Here is a 20,076-nt window from a genome sequence, read left to right on the forward strand (position 1 = left end):
ATTTGCCTTGCAATTAAGTGTATTTTTGAAAATGATTGGTTTCTCATTACATAAATATACAACAATGTAAAGATTACTTCAATTTTTTATCTATATACTTTTTGAATCAATTCAAGGCATTACAAATATATTAATTTGGGGTAATCAGATTCACTGGCTCAGTACTACCTATGAAATATCTCAAAGCAAAGCATAAAAAATGTTTAAAAGTAGACAATGATGTAATATTGTCAAGCTTTATTTTGAACATGAATAAAATACAGAAGGTGTGTTGAATATTCCTTCCGCAGCTGTTCCGCCAACAAAGTCAGCATCTTAGGAGAAAAGCAACACCAGTTGTAATTTGAGTACATAATACGTAGTCATTATTAGCAGTGTCAAACATAATGTGTAATTACGTGCTGTTCGCCTTTGACTGCTTGGTTTCAACGCAGGGGCGACATGCATTTTATTTTCCCACATGACCAAAGTGGAGTCTTGCTTCAGGAAAATATGGGACCTTCACCTCGTCTTGAAACACTGCTGCATTATTGACAGACACAGGAGATTAAACACATAAGAATGAATAATTTGACATTCTGCTTTACAGTGATAAATAAATACGTAAGTGATGAGTGCTTTCGCAAATTAAGTAGGCCTACGTGAACGTGACTGTAGCCACAGCTGGGAATATCGACACATACTTAGCATTTAGCAAAGCACGGGATGCTACGTTTGGTGATGGAGCAGAGAGACGCCCCCTGACTGTGATTAGAGATTTTTGTTTGAGCGCGTTGTATTCTTGCAAATGGCATTAAAGGCAGTAGGGGGAGCTTAATGACATAGATTCTGTCACAAATGATCTGTCTCAGATATCAGTACCAGGATATAGCTACAGTTTCAGCAAATCAAACCGACAGCAGCTTTAAAGCCAGCTCGAGTTTACACTCATTATCTATTGCGGTGAAAATGCACAATAGGACCGAAGCAAGCTCTGCAATAAGCCTGCGCGGTGATTTGTCAGAAACATGGAAAAGGCAAAGGCACATAATATGGGTGAAAAAGGTTGCTGTGTTCCTGTGCTACAGTTCCAGCCTGTAAGATATCAGGCAGATGCCGGTGAGGCCTCTGCGATTCACTTTGAACTCGTCGTTGGTATTTCACACAAAGCGAGCCGCAGAATTTGTCAGCGAGCGGAAAATCATGCTTAAAATCATGTAGTCTGAACCAGTGGCACCCCCAGAAATTTTTCACAGTGGTGGCCAGCTGGGGTGACTGAAAATCTCGGAATGGCACACCAAAAACCAAAAACCATAACTGAATATCAGTAATTGTATTATGCCGTTGTTTTTCATTTTGGAGTTTTGGATTTGAGGTTTGGAGATTTGGATTTTGTTTAATTAAGTCTGATTTTTGTTACCTTAGTTATTAAATACTAATTTTTTCCTTCTTACCTTCATTTGGGTCCTGCTCCTTCAAACTTGTGACACTTAGACCTAACTATGCTATTATAAAAAAATATACTTCATTGATTTAAATGGATAGTACCTAAACTAAAATATATTTTTTTACCTAATGTAAAATATCAGATAAAAGATGAATTTACTATAATTCTGCTGCTCTTGTATATATAAAATACAAGCTTCTCGGCTGGCTGCATTTGTTTTTATTTATTATTCTACTTAGACTTAACTATACTAGACAGGGTGGTTTTGGGTAAATGTAAATAAACCCAATGTGACAAATAGCCCTGTGGACATTTCCTGTAGTAAACCAGACCATGATTTTTCCTTAACCTCAACCAAGTGCTGCTGTCAGTGCCAGAACGTAAACATAAAACAGTTTACAGTAATAGGCTGTGGTCACTTTAAGTGGATATTGTACTGCAAGATCAGATCTTCTGGAGGAAAAGTTTCCTGTGAACATTTTACCAATATGTTCAGTATCAGTGTATTTGTGACAAAACACTTTTAATATCCTTGTTACTTAAATTGAAAACATAGTGTTTAATAAAACTCATTTGCTGTTGCAGTTTAGCTGTATAAAGAGTAATTACAAGATTGGGTCGCGCACACACACTCCCCTTGAGCTCATCCTGACCTCAGTGCAGAGGAAGTGCCAAGTGTGTGTGTGTTTGTGTGTGTATGCATTTGTCTATGTGCATGCGTGTGTGACTGACTTGTCTGTCCCTGCAGCCGTCTGGCACCCCTGCCAATGACCTGACCACGGCTGTTGCCAAGTGTGTGTGAGTGTGTGTGTGTGTGTGTGCGAGCGCATGTGCACACGTGTGTGCATGGCATTCCTCACTGACAAAACCTATTTCTCTTACATATGATTGAAGAATAAACTTACACTCGCTGTCAATCAAGAAAATACACCTCCACAATCCATTGCAGTGAGCGTTGCTGACGGTGTATCATGGGTGGAATAGTGAGTCATGGTCTGTGTGGGTGGGCCATTTATGTTTATGGGGAGGTCCAACAGTCCTCCACCAGAAAATATCACATTTCCTGCTATTTTACGCTCTTTGTTAAGTACATTTTTCTGTTTAGACTGCTAAACTGGAAAATAAATAATTCATTCAAGTCAAAAGAAATGCAAAGAGCCACCTGACCTGTGGGGGAGCAGTTCACTGTTCCCACCGTTCCCACAGAGACAACGATCTGGAGCTCACTGCATGCATAATATTATTGGTTTACGGTAGAAACATTATTCGAGTTTCCCATTTTATATCATTACATTTCATAATGGAAATTTAGTCAAAACAAAACTTTTAACTGATCCTCTTAAAAGGGGCACGTCACCAATTTGACATACAATGTCAATCTACTCAACAGCATTGATCATGCGGGGATGCATACAGTATGACAAAAGATGATAGATTAGCAGCATTATGGGATGTTTAGAATTTCTTACTGGTAAAACTTATACTGCGGGTCAAATCCCCCAACTTTATGGTCATCCAATCCAAAAATGTCATATTAAATATATATTAAGAGGTTAATAGTTGTTTTTATGGAAACCTCAGTATTGCTACGTAAAAAATGCAGGCTAATTTCTGACATAATGATCAATTTATCTTGGAGGGTTGCAGGGGGTTGGGGCAAACCCCAGATGTCATTGGATGAGAACCAGTGTACCTGCAGGTTTTTGGACCTTCACAAATAGGCAAATTAATTTATGGTTGAAATTAATAAAAACCTTACTTGCTCACTGCAGCTCTGCTTTGAATGTTTGAACATGTAGATTAAAGCAACTGTTTCTGTTCATTTTTCAAAGCCTCAGTACCTGTTGCTCAGTGTTTTGGCAGAAAAGATGTCCTCTCAGTGCTGTGTGGCTCTTAATAGTACACCACAGTATTGCAGCAATTCATCTGCAATAGCATTTACATTTTACATTTCAGCAGAGACCTGCTTTTTAGCCACATTGAGCTGGATTCAGATGTCCAGCCTAAGCAAGAGACAAACCAGTGTGTAACCCAGGGCAATTATACGTATTAATATCAAGCAGTTTATTGTTTGCTCTCCTTACAACAGGTCTATTACAGCTGATGCAGACAGAATATGCCAATGTTGCTGCTTCACATTAAGAAGCATTCAACTAGAGAAACATGGGAGGGGCTTTTATTGTGAAGCAGCCACAGGAAACAATGTATTTGTCCCAGCATTTAATGTGTCAATTAGCACTGAGTGAGATTGAATATCAAAAAATACCTACATAACAATAAATTGCGGCAGGGATATTTAACGTGACACGCACGAACGACGGCTTTTCCAAAGTCCTATGAGTCCTCCTTTACACCTTTCCTTGACCTCATGGAATTTTCAATGAGGTCAAGGAATAGTAATAAAGGAATAGTAGATAGGAAGGACAATTTGTCTGCACCCACAGTGTTACTTTACTCTACAAAATAAAACAGGAAACACAATGAGTGAATTAACTGGATGCTCCACAAATGAAATCTAGTGTCAGTCAACACAAAGAATGACTGATGATATGCAAAATGTTTCATGGCAAGGAGACTTCATGTGAGTATTAATGTAACAGAAATTACCAATGGTGATTTTTGAAATATGTCCTCCTTTTTCTTTAACATCAGCTCATGGAAGATGTTTTAACAAATAAATCACTGTCACGATACTGTAGATGTCAACATATACCCAATGTGCTGTATTTCTTAGTCAAGCCACTGATAGATTATAATACAGGAGAAAATGGGCAGCTGGACATTGAATGAAGAGGAAAAGACTCTTGGAAGTGAAGTCTGAAATACGTCTAGAGCGGCCAGACTGGCAGGTTGCTGTTACAGTGCCTATAATTATAGATCATAGCGTATCAGTGAACACTATAACATTAATGGGGACAAATTACTGTATCTTATTATGAGCCGGCCCCTACCCCATTCACTCCCTGGAAGTCACTGTCATACAATGTACATTCGTACCCGTCTACACTGTGTCAGCGCTCGTCTGGCTGCACCCATTATCATTCTACTATAGGGGGGAAAAACATTTGGCTTGTTTGTATTTCTTTCAATCAATCACAGTCCTCTTGGGTGATGCAAAGCCAATGATGCAGCGATGGTGCCCTAGCAAATTAAAAACCAAAAATGCACAAAGCATATTTACTGGGCTCAATTGATTTGACCTGGAGCAGAAGCGCCTGAAGAGCTAACGGAGCAGGACTGGGAGCTGTATGCCACTGTCAGGTGGTGGGGAGAAGTTGGGCCAAATCAGCAGCACAGAAGTGACGGCGGATTAAGGAAAATCTAATTATACGACAGTACCACGATGACTGGCTGACAGGAAGTTTGCTGCAGCTAGATTGGCTGAGGGTGAAAAGATGGAGAGCCAAGACAGCTGACAGAATTGACACTGCGGGATATGGTGTATAATGTATGAATTAACACAAAGTGAGCAGCTGAAAAACAACACACACACACACACACACACACACACACACATTTGGTTGTCGTAGGATCAGCGAAGCCCAAGGTGGCTGTGAATTTCCTTAAAACTGAATCTGCTGTTGTGAGGATGTTATTGTTGCTTGCTGAGTATAAGTCCAGGTGTACGTGGGATGTGAACAACGGTGCTAAGAGGTGATATAGGTTTGATTCTGTCTCTGATGTCTACAGGCAGCAGAGTTGAACCACTCTCACCCTCAGCTTAAGTGGTGAGGTTGTGGTGGTGCTGGGGGGGGGGGGGGGGGGTTGTAGCTAGATAAATGACCCCTTCCTTTGGTCTCTCTTGCTCTACCCATTTTGAGAAGGTCAGAGTGTCAGTCGATGGGAGGGCGGGAGCTCTCCTCCTCTCTCATTTTGTCCTGAATAGGTGTCCTGTTTACTGCACAAACAGCAGAGCCTTGAACGCAACCTTTCTCAACCACACTGCTCACCACTCAACTACTGAGTGTGCTTATAGGATGATTACAGTAAATCTCAAGACAGGCTTTTTTTTTTGCTTGGGTTGCAACATTGACAATTGATGACGTTCAAAATGTCATCACCTACTTCACTTTTCATAACTTCAGCACACCAGGTTGTTCCTGAATGCACACCCAGAGGGACAATGCAGTCTGCAGCAGCTGATTCTAAGAAATGAATGAGCATGTCCTCTCAACACCACAGTAGCTGTAAACATGTCAGACATTTCAGTTTTGAAAGTATTTGATCACTCAAAACCTGCTCTCACACATTTTCCTGATTAAGTTTTAGCTGCCAGTACATTGCAATGATCAGGTCAGACTTTTGTATGTATGTTTCACTAATTGAAACATGTTGAAACCCAGTTGGCTGGTTTGATTATCCATGTATGACCATGATAGCTCACATTGGCATGCAGATATTTTCTTTAGAAAGAAAAACTTTTTTATGGAAAAATTGTTATTGAGCATAATCCAAGCTTTACAGATTTGTCCAATTTCAATGTTCATGTCTGGTTGGGTGTAAGAGACAAGCTGCAAAATGTCAGTGACTGCTCATCAGGAAAACATGTGCATAAAATGATATATTGTGAAGCATTTAAACACACTGCCAATTGTAATTACCTTACACACATTTACTTAACGGGGTGTCTTATTCAATCTGTTCTTTACATGCTAGTTATTCACTGGTCAGTGGCTGCCAATGCATCACAAGCTGATCCATGAACTTTTGGTTCACCTCATCACAATGGCACCCGGGCATTTGGAAATGTATTTTTGTGTGTGTTATAATCACACAAAATCTGCATAAATAGTAATTACCTGACATGGCTTGTCAATGAGTGGAACTTTTTAGATTTTTTTGTGAGTTCTATGTACCCCTGTATTCACTTTTAGGGAACCCCTCCTTATTAAGTTGTTTCTCACACTTTTTGCTGTTTTACACAATGGGAGAGGGACTCAGGATTTTGTTATTTGCCTCCAAAGATTTTCATGGTGTGGCCCTTTTCATCATATCACAGTTTCTGTTTCTACTAATTAAAAATTGACCAAACATGCATTCGTGGTTTCATTTTAGTCTGTATTACTTTTATGTCTTGAAGTTGAAACATTCCAACATAAATAGTTTTAGTGGAGCCCTTTAAATATTGCAACTGAAACTGATAAACATGCTACAGCAGTTTTCTTAAATTTAGGTTTTCAGAGAGAGATTTTGGAAAGTGAGATCACACATCAGCATCATGACTAATGCTCAAGTATTTGTGACAGCAATCATTCCCATGCTGAAGCGTCCTTCAGCACAGTACCTGAAAGAGGGAAGACAACAACAACAAAAAAGAATTGCCCAGCTAGGATGGATAATGTGTGTCTATCATGACAGTGGTCTTTACAATCATTGAAGGAACTTCAGCATACAGATGTCAGTGGATTTAAGGAATTGCATTGTACCCCAAGCTCTTAAATTTAGTGTTGACTGCTGTTGCGGCATCAACAACCTTGAATTATCTGTCAGGATAAAAGGAGCACCAATGTGACTTGGAGCAACTATTGTCAGATGGTCTGCATTTTTTCTTCAGCAAAGCGTAAAAGTGAAACGACCCGGTGAATTCTCCAAGTCCCTCAGCGCTAAATGGAAAATTTCACAATGCACACACTGTGGCCTCCAAATTAAACACCACTGAGGAGCAGAGGAAAGCAAATTCTTGTTCAATATTTTGTGTGCACTACATATGTAGAAAAAATTCATATAAAAATGTTACCTACCATATTGATGTTAAAGCTTTAAAGTTCTGCCAAAGAAAATACCCTACATGCAACTTTCAGTGGGTATTGGGCCCCTTGGGGGCAAATCCTTGCTACTTATTTGACTCTAATTTGCATCTAAAAATACACTGTGTTATATACATTAAATGTTTTATAGTTTGTGCAGTTGAGACATGAACTGCTTCAGAAAACTAGCATTTCTCCAAACAGTCATCAGGAATCAGCCACAATGAAATTGGCAGATACGAAAGCCTCTGATCCTTCGACACTATATATTGCTCCATGTCTTCTTATCAGTTCCTGCAGGTCAGCCTTACCTTTGCTTCTTAGCAGACCCAAGGTTCCAAGTGAGCTTCCATGGGGTTTGTTTATATCCTCATTTGTTTGCTTGCTTGTCTGTACATTCACTCTGCTCTGCAGCTGAGCTAACAAGCCGCCATTTTGCCCAGGCCCCTCGCACGGTCCAATTAAAGCGTGTGATCAGCCAGAACGCTTTAATGATGGTTGTGGTGCTGCATTTGACTGGCTTACACTGAGATATGGAGAGAGAGAGAGAGAGAGAGAGATGGCATACTGTGAGGTGGTGAGTGCAACATACCAGTGTTGTGGCTCAGTGGCTCTGTTGCAGACAGCAGACAAGGTAAAATTAGCCTTCCTTTCTTTTTGGCTGGAGGAAGGGAATGGTCAGCCAGCTGTGGGAGCTGTCTGAGTCAGCCCCACCGTCCAAAGCCATTGCCAAGGCTGAGTTCCTTGTATTGTTGTTACTTCTTGAGCAGCCATTGCACAAAACTAATTAAGACAACAAAAGTCCTATTTATCTATATGGAGGTATTTCTGAGGCCAAAAATGCCGTACAGAGAACACGACAAAAATGAGCTTGTTCATTGGTTCTCTGCTAGTGCATGCGTATTGTCAAGTCTCCTGGAATTCCCAAGATTGGGGCAACAACCTAACATCTCATGTATTTTGTTTGATTTTAACCTTTTAAAGCCTTTAAATGCTACTTAAAATATAGGTTATAAAGCAAAATTGATTAGAATACACAAAATATAACATATTATTCAACAACAGAAGCAAATGATGTATGGAATTCACTTAATGGCCAACATGAACAGGTTTAGAGCAAACAAAAGCTGTTAACATGTACATGCAGACACCTGACGTTTGTTTTAAGACAACCGTGAAAATGTGTGAACCTTCCTTTAGTGGAAGAGAGCAATGTAAAGTAAATTACACATCAGAGCATCACATCCACCACTATTTACACATGCCGTCCCTCATTCCCCGCTCCCCGCTCCCTGGCATTTTCCATCATACACCCGCCAGTAAATACACACACAAATACACATGCACACACAGAATATGTGTTTGTCCACAGCGTGTTACATTGGAGCTTGTTTATGAAATACCCTCATGTACAGATGCTTACATACACGCATGCTGTCTATACCTTACTGTGTGTGGGTATACGTGTGCATTGGTTTGTGTCCATGTGGCACATGTGCAAGGGAGGGTAGATGTGTGTGTTTGTGTGTCTACAGCATCCGACCCTTGGCTCTCAGCAGTGGCCAGCGTCTGTTGTGGAGCCCTCTAATGGCCGCCCAGCTGGAGTCAGGCACACACACAAGTGCAGCCAAGGTCACTGCCACTGCCTCTTAGGACCCCATCATTTGGCTGGACTCTGCAGTCTGCTCTGCTTTGTATGTGTGTGTGTGTATGTGTGTGTGTGTGTGTGTGTGTGGGGGGGGGGGGGGAATTCATCTTGTCAGCTGTAAACAGAACAGAAAACATTTGTTTTGGCCGATATATAAAACTTACTTATATAATAGCGATTGTTGATCACAGGAGTGGTTGTTGCCTTTGAAGTTTTCTTTCAGTTTACTTTGTGTGACAATGGAGCAACTGCAAGGAAAAATGCAGAAAGTGTGAGGGTAAAAAAAAGAGAAATGAATATGGGCAAAAGCTATGGTTCTTGTAGTTCTTACTTCATCTTTCAATCAAAGTTTGTACATTACCTATTTATTCTTGTTTTGCGCTGTTGGATTGATGCGTATTGTCAGCACGGTACTGTTCTCCACAGCAACGTAAAAGAGACAAACAGACATAGAGCAAGTTGAGAGTATGTCTTGTGCGGCCCATGGTTTTGATCTTCCATGCAGGCTGCAGGACTTGAAGTGCAGAGCATCAAACGGAAAGCTTCAGATGGTCAAGGATCTTCCTCAAGAATCAAACGTGCCATTTAGAACAGACATGCTGCTGCTTGAGTTGTGTGATACAAAATTGAAACCACTTTGGCTACAGGCTTTCTGTTTTGCCATCAAGAACACAAACTAGCCAATTGCAACTGCCTGCAAGAAAAAGTCACCAAAGTAGAACTTATTCTTGACAGTTTATGGCATGATTTTGAAATAATAATTTTAGATCAAGAATACAGAAACTTCTGTTTCATTTGTGGTGCTCTCATGAATTGAATAAATTGAATATACAAAATCAACAACAGTAACTGCATTTCTTTTGTCATTTTTTTATGTTGACCCTACAGTACCTACACTACAAGCAAGCAAGTTCCTCCTAAAAAAAGCAACTAGATGTCGGGACTCTGCCTGATGCCTGTGGAAGTTGTCATGATCGCTGAAGTGTAGGGATATAACTACCTTGAAGGTAGCAGCCTCATCTTAGACAATACATCTGTTAAGAGAATGCGAGTTTGCTGGCAGGTGGTTCCCTCATCTGCTCGTCTGCGGCAGTTCCTGAAAGGCGCTGTTGATTTTCAAGATGGACGATCTTGGGTCCCAATAACCCCAGGTGGGTTTATGAAATAATAGTTAACATTTACAGTAATCTGGTGTATTTGTATGCATACCCACCTGGGTCAAGGAGGAGCTTGCTCTGCCGTCCATCTTTGAAATCTATCGGGCACTGCTTTGTGAGTGGAGTGTCATTGTCCATTATATCAGTCTGTGGTGTAAAGCCCGTTGTACTTGTTACTTCAGGTTGGTATATACATTACTGGAAATAAATAAATGGCCATAAATATGTTGGAAATTAGCTCCAATATGTGGTTGGTTTGTAAGATAAACCTGCTTAGCAACTAGGTACCATGATGACAATGTTAACAGACTGATCTATAATTGGCTAGCAATTTTGCCATGTAGGTAGGCCAACTGGCTAGGTAGGTAATTTGACCAGCAAGAGTTCAAATTAACTAATCATTCAACTAAACTACAGCTAATTTTACATTTCAGTGACCAGTACAGACTTTAAAAAGTTATCCCTTTTTATGTGTGTATCTATTCTATCAGTGTGTGTACAGTATGCGTTTAACTGTCTGGCTGTCTGGTGTCTGTCTGCGGCTGCAGGTGTGTGTGCATTTGCAAGGAGAGTGTGCTTGTCAGAGTCTGAACACCACCACCTCCACCGGGGATTATTTCCCTTCATGTCTGTGATTTTAGGGGAGAGTTAAGTGATAGCATTAGCTCATAGATCAAGAGGGCCTGGGTTGGGGAACTACACATTGTCAAAATTGCAGCATCAATTCATCTTGTGTACAAAGTCTCAAATTTATTGTTCCCTTTGGGACTGCTGATAAAATGCGTCAATTCATAAAAATAAATCAATCTAACTGTAATTAATAAAATGAAGTCATTCCACCTCTTTGAACATGTGATTTTATAATGATAAAATATTAATATTAATTATGCATTGTGTCATGGAATTGTGAACCAGGATATGGCCAGGACTCCATTGCCAAAAGAGATTTTGAATCTCAATGGGAAAATTCCTGGAAAAAAATAAATGTAAAATAAAAAAATAAAAACAAATCTATATGTTTAGTGTAGCATCATAAAACAGCTACGACTTACTCTGGGATGACACAAACCATGGCAAAAGATCTGAGAGGGTTTGCACCAGCTTCAGTTGATTGGAGGTGAGTGTGAGGAGTGTGAGGTGACTGTGTGGCAGCTGGAGCGACTCCAAGACTGTTCCTGTTAAGCTGCAATAATCAATGGTTTGAAACTACCAGTGGATCAAATGACTGTATGCAATGTATAAGAAGTCACTTGTAGCCCCAAATCCACAGAGAATTACACTGGTCTCGCTGTTCTTGATCCCACGTTTCAAACTGCAGCAGGCAGCTGAAAAAGTAAGAAGATTCAAACAAAATATCAATCAGATTAAGTCAGTCTGGCTAGTGAACATGCAAGAAAGTATTTTTGCAACATCTGATCACCAAGTTTAAAATTCTGCTGTGTACATCTGTAACCACATTGCAGAAAGTAAACATTAATGCTCTGATAAACATTTGATTTAAAAGGAAAAGAAAAGAAACAGCTGTTTAAATCAGAACACTTTCCAATCCTGCTCCAGTGTTTGTTTGAATCAGGTTCAGTGTTATTTTCCAATTCCAGCATTTTTAATTTTCTGCAGCTCTCATTCAAACAATTAGCTGGCCTCTTCTCCCTGTGGCAGGACAGGCTCAGGCTGGAAAACAACAACTTTCAGAGAAATCATACACTGTTTAGATTGCTGATATCAGATCATGCATCACCACCTGCCCATGACCCATCCAACATCCCTACATCCTCAGCTGATTTTGACTACTTTGAGTCACAGTCCAAAGGTCCCAGGGATCCAATGTTGGCCCTATATATATATATATATATATATATATATATATATATATATATACAGTGGGAAGCCTGACCAGAGCGGTCTTTACATTTGTAGGAGGCAGACTCAGAAGCTGTGTCAAGGTATCACAAGAGTGTTTATTTACAAAATGGTAAATTGGGTAAAACTATGTGCAAACAAAAGAAACATAATGACAGTTAAGTCAGCTTAGCTGAACAAAACTTAACTCACGATAAACAACTTAAATGAACTTAACGTGTACATGGCTACACACTGATGTCCACTCTCACAAAGAGAGTGAGGCCACTGCTTAAGTAGCCTCTTCCATTAACAGGTGCCAATCCAGCATGTTCCATCCTGTTAACCATGCATCTTCTGGAAACAGAGACATGGAGGTCACAACTTCACCTGAAGTTGTAAAGGTGTCTTGCAGTTCTCCTTACAAAACATAAAATGAACTATTTGATTTCTGCAATGTATCGATAATGAAGTGAATAATATATTTCAAACCCATTACACCTCCCCTCACAAATGGTTTCTCCCAGTGATATCACTGCTGATGTCACCAAGGGTATAAATACAGGAACTGTTCCATCCCTTCCTCTTTTTTGTCCCTGAAACACCTAGGATACTAGGACTTATTGACTTATTGATACTAGACTTTGATACTAGGACTATCAAACAAAATAACAGATTAATTTATGCAAACTGAACAAATAAACACCAACTAAACTTAACTATACTTGTCTGTTTTTATTTAATGAAGATGATATGTGAATTGTAATGTGCCTGCAAACTATGACTTAGGAGATATTATAGTGACACAAATAATTAACAATCAAGCATTGTTAAATTGGGTGCAATATGGGAACTGAGTAGAGGGACAAATGGATTGTTGTCACCCACATATATATATACATATGTATATGTTTATATGTATATATATATATATGTATGTATATGTATATATGTTTGTATATAAATATGTATGTTTTCAACTGACACATGCAAGTGAGACCACATTTCACCTGTACTTGCTTCCCTCCCTATGTTTTGTTATTAATTTATCTATTTATTGTTTTCTTCTTGGCTGTTTAGTTTTTTTCATATCCCCTGTTTTAGCTGTACAACACTTTTGTTAACGTTTGTTGTTTTTAATTGTGCTTCACAAATAAACTGACTTGGCCTGACAGGATACAACATCACTAGAATAAATAGAATTTACTATCTTTGTACTGGAATATATTTCCTTAACCAGGGGCTGAACCTACTTTTCAGCTCTTCAGTGATGATGGGACCCCACTTTATGATTAATACTGTAGCGGTTTAGGACCACACATCCTTTAGTTTAAGTGCACATACTGGGTGCAAATCACGGAAGGACACTAAAGCATGTCTGGGTATCAGCAATGGTGACATCATTTCTTGTTATCAGCAGAATCCAGATCTAATTCTGTATGTGATCCCATGGTAGACTGAGACTAGCATCTGGGTGTTTTTCTGTCAATATCAGCACTCCCTCTTCCACCCTGTGGGCTTTGAGACACGCTCCCGAGTTCGTCTTTGGGCTTTCCGCTGGAGCACAAGTGTGCAGAGAGCAAATTCCATCACTGGCGAGCATTGAAATAGGTCTGATCAAATAACTGCTGGTAGGCAGGTGGAAGGGCTGAGTGTGTGATTGGGCCTGTCCCTTTTTACATGCTCACTTCCCTGTCATGTATATCTTCATACCTCCCCAAACTAAATACACATGTTATGCCTGTATCTGTATCCATAGATTTGACTGTGTGCAGGCCTGTATGTGAGTGTGTGTATGTGCCTCTACTGTACTGGCATGTGTGGTGTGAGAAAAGTCAACACTCTGCTCCGTGCTCTCTCTCCCTCTGATTTGCGGACTGTGAGAGTAAAAGCCAGGCTCACTTTCCCTAGGCCTCTTTAAGAAACCCCTGTTTGGGCTGTGGTGCAGAGACCTGCGACATACTGTTTGGGGGTGATTCTGCAACATGCGTCAACCAAAATCTTCATTGTTGACTATTATGTATTAATGTTCGTGTGTCTATTAGGAATATTGGAATGTCCCCTGGGTAATCTTTTATTATGGTTTAACTAAAAGGTCTCTCAAGGCAAAACAAAAGATTGGAGTCAGAGGATGCTTTTTAAAGGTTTAATGTAAAACTAATAACAAATACTGAGTGTGGTGACAGAGTCCAACAGGCTAGTGAGCATTTTTCCAGAATACAGGTATTGAGTTCAAAGGTTAGACAGAGACTAAGGCTGGCAGAAGTCCAATATGGAAGCTTAGTAATGTGAGCTGGCTGAGCGTGCCAGGAATAGAAGTCAGGTAGATGATCCACATCATATGGGTAAAAAACAGTGACTAATATTCATGTGAAGATTGCAGCTAAACTTTCAAAAACAATTTCAAATAGGCAAAGGAGTTGGCCAAGCATTTCTACAATGATGGAGAATGACGATCGGTGTTGATGAATGAGCTCCCTCCTTATTTACAGCAGGAGGTAGTGGTGTTGATAGATTAGGCTCAGCAATGTGGATAAATTGGCGGAAGGGTAAGAATCTTTAAGTCATGTCCAGCCAGCAACACAGGGACAGGAACGGAACCCAATGGAGGACAGCCACAGGAAACCAAGTTAGTAGAGGCAGGACCAGTCCACAAACCAAACCCTTGCTTCTGTCTGGACTTTTATTTTCTTTTTGCCTTAGTAAAGCTTGATTTAGCATTCCCATATATATATATATATATATATATATATACAAGTCTGCGGTACCTCATCATACTTTCTGAAGAGGGGTTGAAAGACAACAATAAATTACATATAACAAAGGGACAGCTGCTACACTGACCTTGGCTGGTTGAAACTTCACCCAAGCCAGTGATGTCACACCACAATACATTGCTTACATCAGTTGACAGAACACTCCTCCAATACCTAGTGATAATGACTGCAACCGATTTTATCTATAAACAGCAGCGTAGAAACTTTTTCGTCCTGTTGTTGGCATGTGTATTTACATAGTAAATTCATATTATTACAGTAACAAGGCTCTATTTCTCTGTCGTGAACAAGTAAACTCACCTGAAGCAGTAAACAACAGATTTAAAGAGCTCAGTGATTCAGTTGTATTTTATGTCCTTCAATGGATTGATAAATATCCGTAAGTTTATGAAATTCAATTTGGTGAAAGTTGTGTCTCAGAGTTTAAGAATTAAGTTTAAACTAATTTCACTTACACCATGAATAAAAAAACATGTTAGTATAAAGAATCACACAGTTTGTCACATAACATCAAAATGTTTTTTTTCCTGTCTGTCACGTGTATGGCATCTAAAAAATTGCGTGTATATAATGTAACCCATGCACATTGTTATGTGTCTGAGCACAGTGCGCCACCATATTAATACTAATTATATTAATTGTGACTGAAACTAAATTCTATTCTACTATTCTGTGCCAGGGACTGTGAACTCTCCACTGGCCCATTGTCACTCTCGATGTAAAGCTATTGTCGTCTCTGTTTGGTTCTGACAAGAATGTGAAAGGATTCATGCAGGAAAGCAGCTTTTACAATTCATTCTCTTTCACTCTGTCTCTCAAACACACACACACACTTTCAGCACCCTTGTAAGATTTCAGGAAAATGTCAGAGTGAGCCCATATATAACTGGAAAATTTCTGGAAAATCCACAGCGAGCGAGTGGGCATGTTGAGGACTGTAAACAAAACATCGCTTTCTGGAGGGGGAATTTATCTGCATGTCCTACATCCTGCATGCTCCACCCAGATGCCACAGAATGTTCCAGAAATTTCCTGATGGTGCAAACACATCTGACACAGACAATCCCATGCTGCATGCATTATATGTATGTAAAAGGCTAAACTCATAAATTACATGTCTGAAAACAGCCAGATTTGCGTTAATTTCCTGGAGACTTACCCCAATTCCCAATTGGACAATTCATCCCCATTAACCACATCAGAGTCTGAAATTTGTCCCCAAAAGTTGGCTATGACAGACACACACCCTTTTCCACAGCGTCACAGTGTCCTTCAGACAGCATCAGTGTAACCTGCTCCCCTCCCCAGGGTCCGGCCCAGTGAGGCTGAGACAGTAACAGGGCACCATGAAATGACTGAATAACTGCTGCTGCTACTGCAGGGCCACATTCAGACTTTCAACTGAATCATATCACGGACATTTACTGACAAGACTCTTGATACACAGTGTTTAGTGTTTCCCCTAGGTTTACTAGTTTGGGGTGGTGGGAGGGTTAGGCTTAGGGCCCTTTAGGGTTAGGGTTCGCAAATCACGTTAAGTTTCATCCACAATCTTTCATACAGGAATGACGAATAAGGAGTATAAGGAAAGTGACCTGAAATTACTTCTGCTTGACATATTATGTAGAATTTTTTATTAAAATCAATTAGAAATTTCAGGGGGGGCGGGCGCCCTCCCAATTCAATGGTAGGGGAAACACTGCAGCTACTGTTGGCACTACCTACTTCACAAATTTGTCTATCGTCTTCAGAGCTGCGTTTCCACTGTAGGTACCTTCCCCAGGAATTTGGAACCTTTGCAGGAACTCTTTGTTTCCACTGCAGGGACCAGGATCTAAATAAAGTTCCAGGGAAATCTTTCTCCCCAAAAAAGGCCCTGGCAGTACTTTATGAAAGTACAGGAACCTTTGGGGTGGAGCTTGCAGCGCTGAACATGTCTGATTGGTTGAGTACTCCAGTATTTTATTTCAGCCAGTCTGCACAGTAGATCTTTCTGACAAGAACGTTTCTGATGTTCTGAATAGTCTTTGTTACTAATGCTCCTTTCTTTTTTGATCAACAGCAGCATGGTCTGAATCTCCACCACATTTACTGTTGATGTAGTATTGGGAATTGGGAATTTGTCAGCAGGCTAATTTGCATAATCTCCCCTGGTCTTTTGACCGCGGTGGAAATGGAGACAGACAATGGTTTTTGTTCTTTGCAAAACAATTCTTTGGACTAAAAGTTCCAGATACTTTGGGTCAAAACATGGCTTATGATAATAATCTCTAAAGTAATTTCCTTGATAGGTTTAATTGTGAAAAAAAAATGAATGTTTCCTTGTACAACATGGGATTACTGCCAACATTTCAGATGTTCACTTTTAGGTTCGGTTCTCAGGCTGTTTACAACCAGTGTGCTCATCTGACCTCTTGTGTGCCTTGACCCATCTGACATGCACATTTTCCTTAATGGACAGAAATTATAGAATTATCCTGCAAGAGTCACAATAGAGTTTCACATACAAAAAGGATGATTTCCAAAACGATTTTTTAAAACTAAAAGGATAGAAAAGTAACTTAGATTTCCGTTATCCATTACCAGAGACTATGTGCCAAATTGGAAGCATCATTTGATTGAAAGCTGGACAGGAATGCAATAACACACCTTTTCTAATAATTGCAGGTAGTGCTGTGGACTCATTTGGGATTAACAATTCACCTAGCTGTAAATAAAGACCTGGACCTAGAAATCAAGTAAAACACCAAATATGGAGGATAGGACTATTTCCTACCTAGATCATGAGAAAAAGGTTCACAAAAGCGGCATTGAAAAACACTGATGTAGAACATACATGAGGAAAGAGAAATGGATGAGTGAGATGAAAGATTGAAAAGTAGCTTCTAATTCAGTGGTCAGGCAGGCAGGCGTGGAGGAAGGGATTTCGTCTGAGCTCTGGTCCAGACCCTTTCCTGTTAGACTGACATAGCAACAGCCCTACCACTGGTCTAATCCTCCAAATAACCCCTCCACCATGAGAGTAGAGACAGGCAAGGATTGGAGGGGAGGATGAAGATAGGAAACATGGGAAGGTGGACACTGGGAAGGAGAAGAAAATGGACAGATAGGGGAGACTGAGTGGGAAGAAATATTTCCTACATCTGTTTGTACTTTGAGTTCGTACGAACAGGCTTCATCAGATTCATCAATTGCTATCTATACACTATATTCAGAAAAGTGTGCAAGTTATGTGCGTAAATAGAATGAATGTCACCTGTGCGTACTTGAGCGAGCGTGCCTGCGGATTGCAAATTAGCATAATCAACGCCCCAAAAATACCATATACGGTTTCGCTTCCTGCCTCATGTCAGGAAGAGTTCATTCATGAAAAAAGCTTAAAAGAGTAAAAAGAACACGTTTACAATCAGAAATTGAAGTTCTGTTTTCAGAGTCTATATCTTTGCAGGATCAGCAGGAGTTAAGTGACAGACTAGAGCAGATCTGTTAATACTGAGTCATAAAGCAGCTCACAGCTGTGATAAGGCTCATCACCTGCCCTCACAACACCAACTGTGCGCTTTACCACAGCACCGTCAAGAGTGCGCATATGACGCTTATAATGCGGTCTCATCTGCAGGTTGACTATATGTAACAAGCTCATTTGAATGAATTTTAGGTTGATGGTATGAAATAGTTTGCATGGTGACAATAAACAACTGACATGAAATAGTTTGCATGGTGACAATAAACAACTGACAATAAACAACTGACAAGCCAGCGACTTGTGCACCCATGCGCAACTTGCATGCCAACTACCAAAGATGTGCGCTCCCCTGGCCATTGCGCAACACTGTTAACACGTTCTATACATGTAGAATTATACTATAACTCGAATTCCTGAATTAAACAGAATAATGTTAACATAACAAGGTGAAAGAAAATATTATATATGTTTATATATATATATATAAAATATATATATTTTTTACATTTAGTTTAATCTAAATATGCATAATTGCTTAGAAGTGATGAAGAAAAAGGACTCATAAGTGGAAAAACGTGGTTTGATTTTCAGCAGAGCAATTTAGGTGACTCTTACGACAGGTCTCGACCACTTGTCAATTCTGTGCGTATTTGAGAGAAATCGTAAATTAACAAAAAAAAAGGTGAATGCTGGAAGTTCTCCTAAATCGCTAGTACACACGGTTTAAGAACAAATTTGTGCGTAAAACCGGTTCTTGCATGCGGCCCAATTGTGTATAGAATCAAGTGCACAAACAATAAAGGAGAAGGTAGAGAAGCAAACACGAAACAAATGGAGAGAGGCAAGGAAAAACAATAGAGGGGCAAATTGGCTGAGGAGGGTGGAGTTAGGACAACGTTGGAGAATGTGTGGAGACTGATGAGAGTGGGAGAGTGAGCGAGCAGGGCAGCAGAGAATGAATGAAAGAAAGAGGGAGAGGGTGCTTTGAGCTGGTGTTCAGCTCCATCCAACAGAGGGTCTCCTTGGCACTAATGAGTGTGGCTGCTCTTGGGAGTGTGTGTGAGTGTGTGTGTGTGTGTGTGTGTGTGTGTGTGTGTGTGTGTGTGTGCGTGACAAATAGTGTATATAGATGCTATGAGGATGGGGGGTTGCTAGAGAAGCTTGGTGTTTGCTTGGCAATGCCAAATCACCCCACTCCCCACATCACCACCACCATCACATTTTTTTGTTGCCTTTGCTGCTTACCCTTTCATCCCTCTCTTCTTCTCCTCCTTTCTCCTTCCTTTGCTCATTAGTATGATTGAATATCCCCCCTCCCCCTTTGTCTGCTATCTGCCAGAGTCAGTGAACATGCAGAGCATTTCTAAACCCATTGCAACATCCACCCCCCCAACACACACACACACACACACACACACACACAACCCACACAGCCCACACCCATCTCTCTCTATCTTACTACATGCAGCGCATTCTTACAGCTAGGCTGGCCTCGCTCCCAACGTCCACAGAGCTGGAGGGTTGTGGCCTTAAGTAACCCCCCTCTTGGTCCTTTTACCACGTCCCACGGAGGACTCACCGTTGCTGTTTTCCTCAACAGCCGAGTTTCTTCTCTCCGCTGCATGCTCCCTCCCTCCTTCCTCCCACAGGCACTCCTCCTGAAACCAGGTCTGCCATTGATTGTTAAAGGGTGTGAAAGGGCAATCAATGAGGCTTTCCTGGTGTGCATGGAAACTATAGAGCGTACATGGGGAAGCAGGAGGGACCAAATCTGTCAGGGGGCTTGTATGGAAGCAAATAAGAGACATAAGTCTTTGAACTTTAACAGCCACTGAATACTTAATATTGAAATATTTTATTTTGAAAAGCATGTATCTGAATTTATTTGTTCGGAATTTCACCTCTTTGAATTTATTTAACTTCGGTATTCAGATACAAAAAAATTAGATTTCAAATTTTAAGTTACAATTTTTTGATTGCTCAAATTCAGATCGAAAAATTCAAGTTAAATATTCA

General features: G+C 40.2%; 1 long non-coding RNA gene across 1 annotated transcript; it reads right to left on the bottom strand.

Annotated features, from left to right (window-relative positions):
• Positions 1-229: 229 nt before the first annotated feature.
• LOC118286816 lies at positions 230-9,712 on the bottom strand. Its single transcript, XR_004785498.2, has 5 exons — positions 9,183-9,712; positions 8,986-9,069; positions 7,485-7,699; positions 399-522; positions 230-314 (listed from the first exon to the last, which is right to left on the bottom strand). It is a non-coding gene; the product is annotated as an uncharacterized LOC118286816 (long non-coding RNA).
• Between the last annotated feature and the right edge of the window lie 10,364 nt (positions 9,713-20,076).

The sequence above is a fragment of the Scophthalmus maximus genome, chromosome 15 (genome assembly GCF_022379125.1).
Source record: "Scophthalmus maximus strain ysfricsl-2021 chromosome 15, ASM2237912v1, whole genome shotgun sequence".
NCBI classification, from domain to species: domain Eukaryota; kingdom Metazoa; phylum Chordata; class Actinopteri; order Pleuronectiformes; family Scophthalmidae; genus Scophthalmus; species Scophthalmus maximus.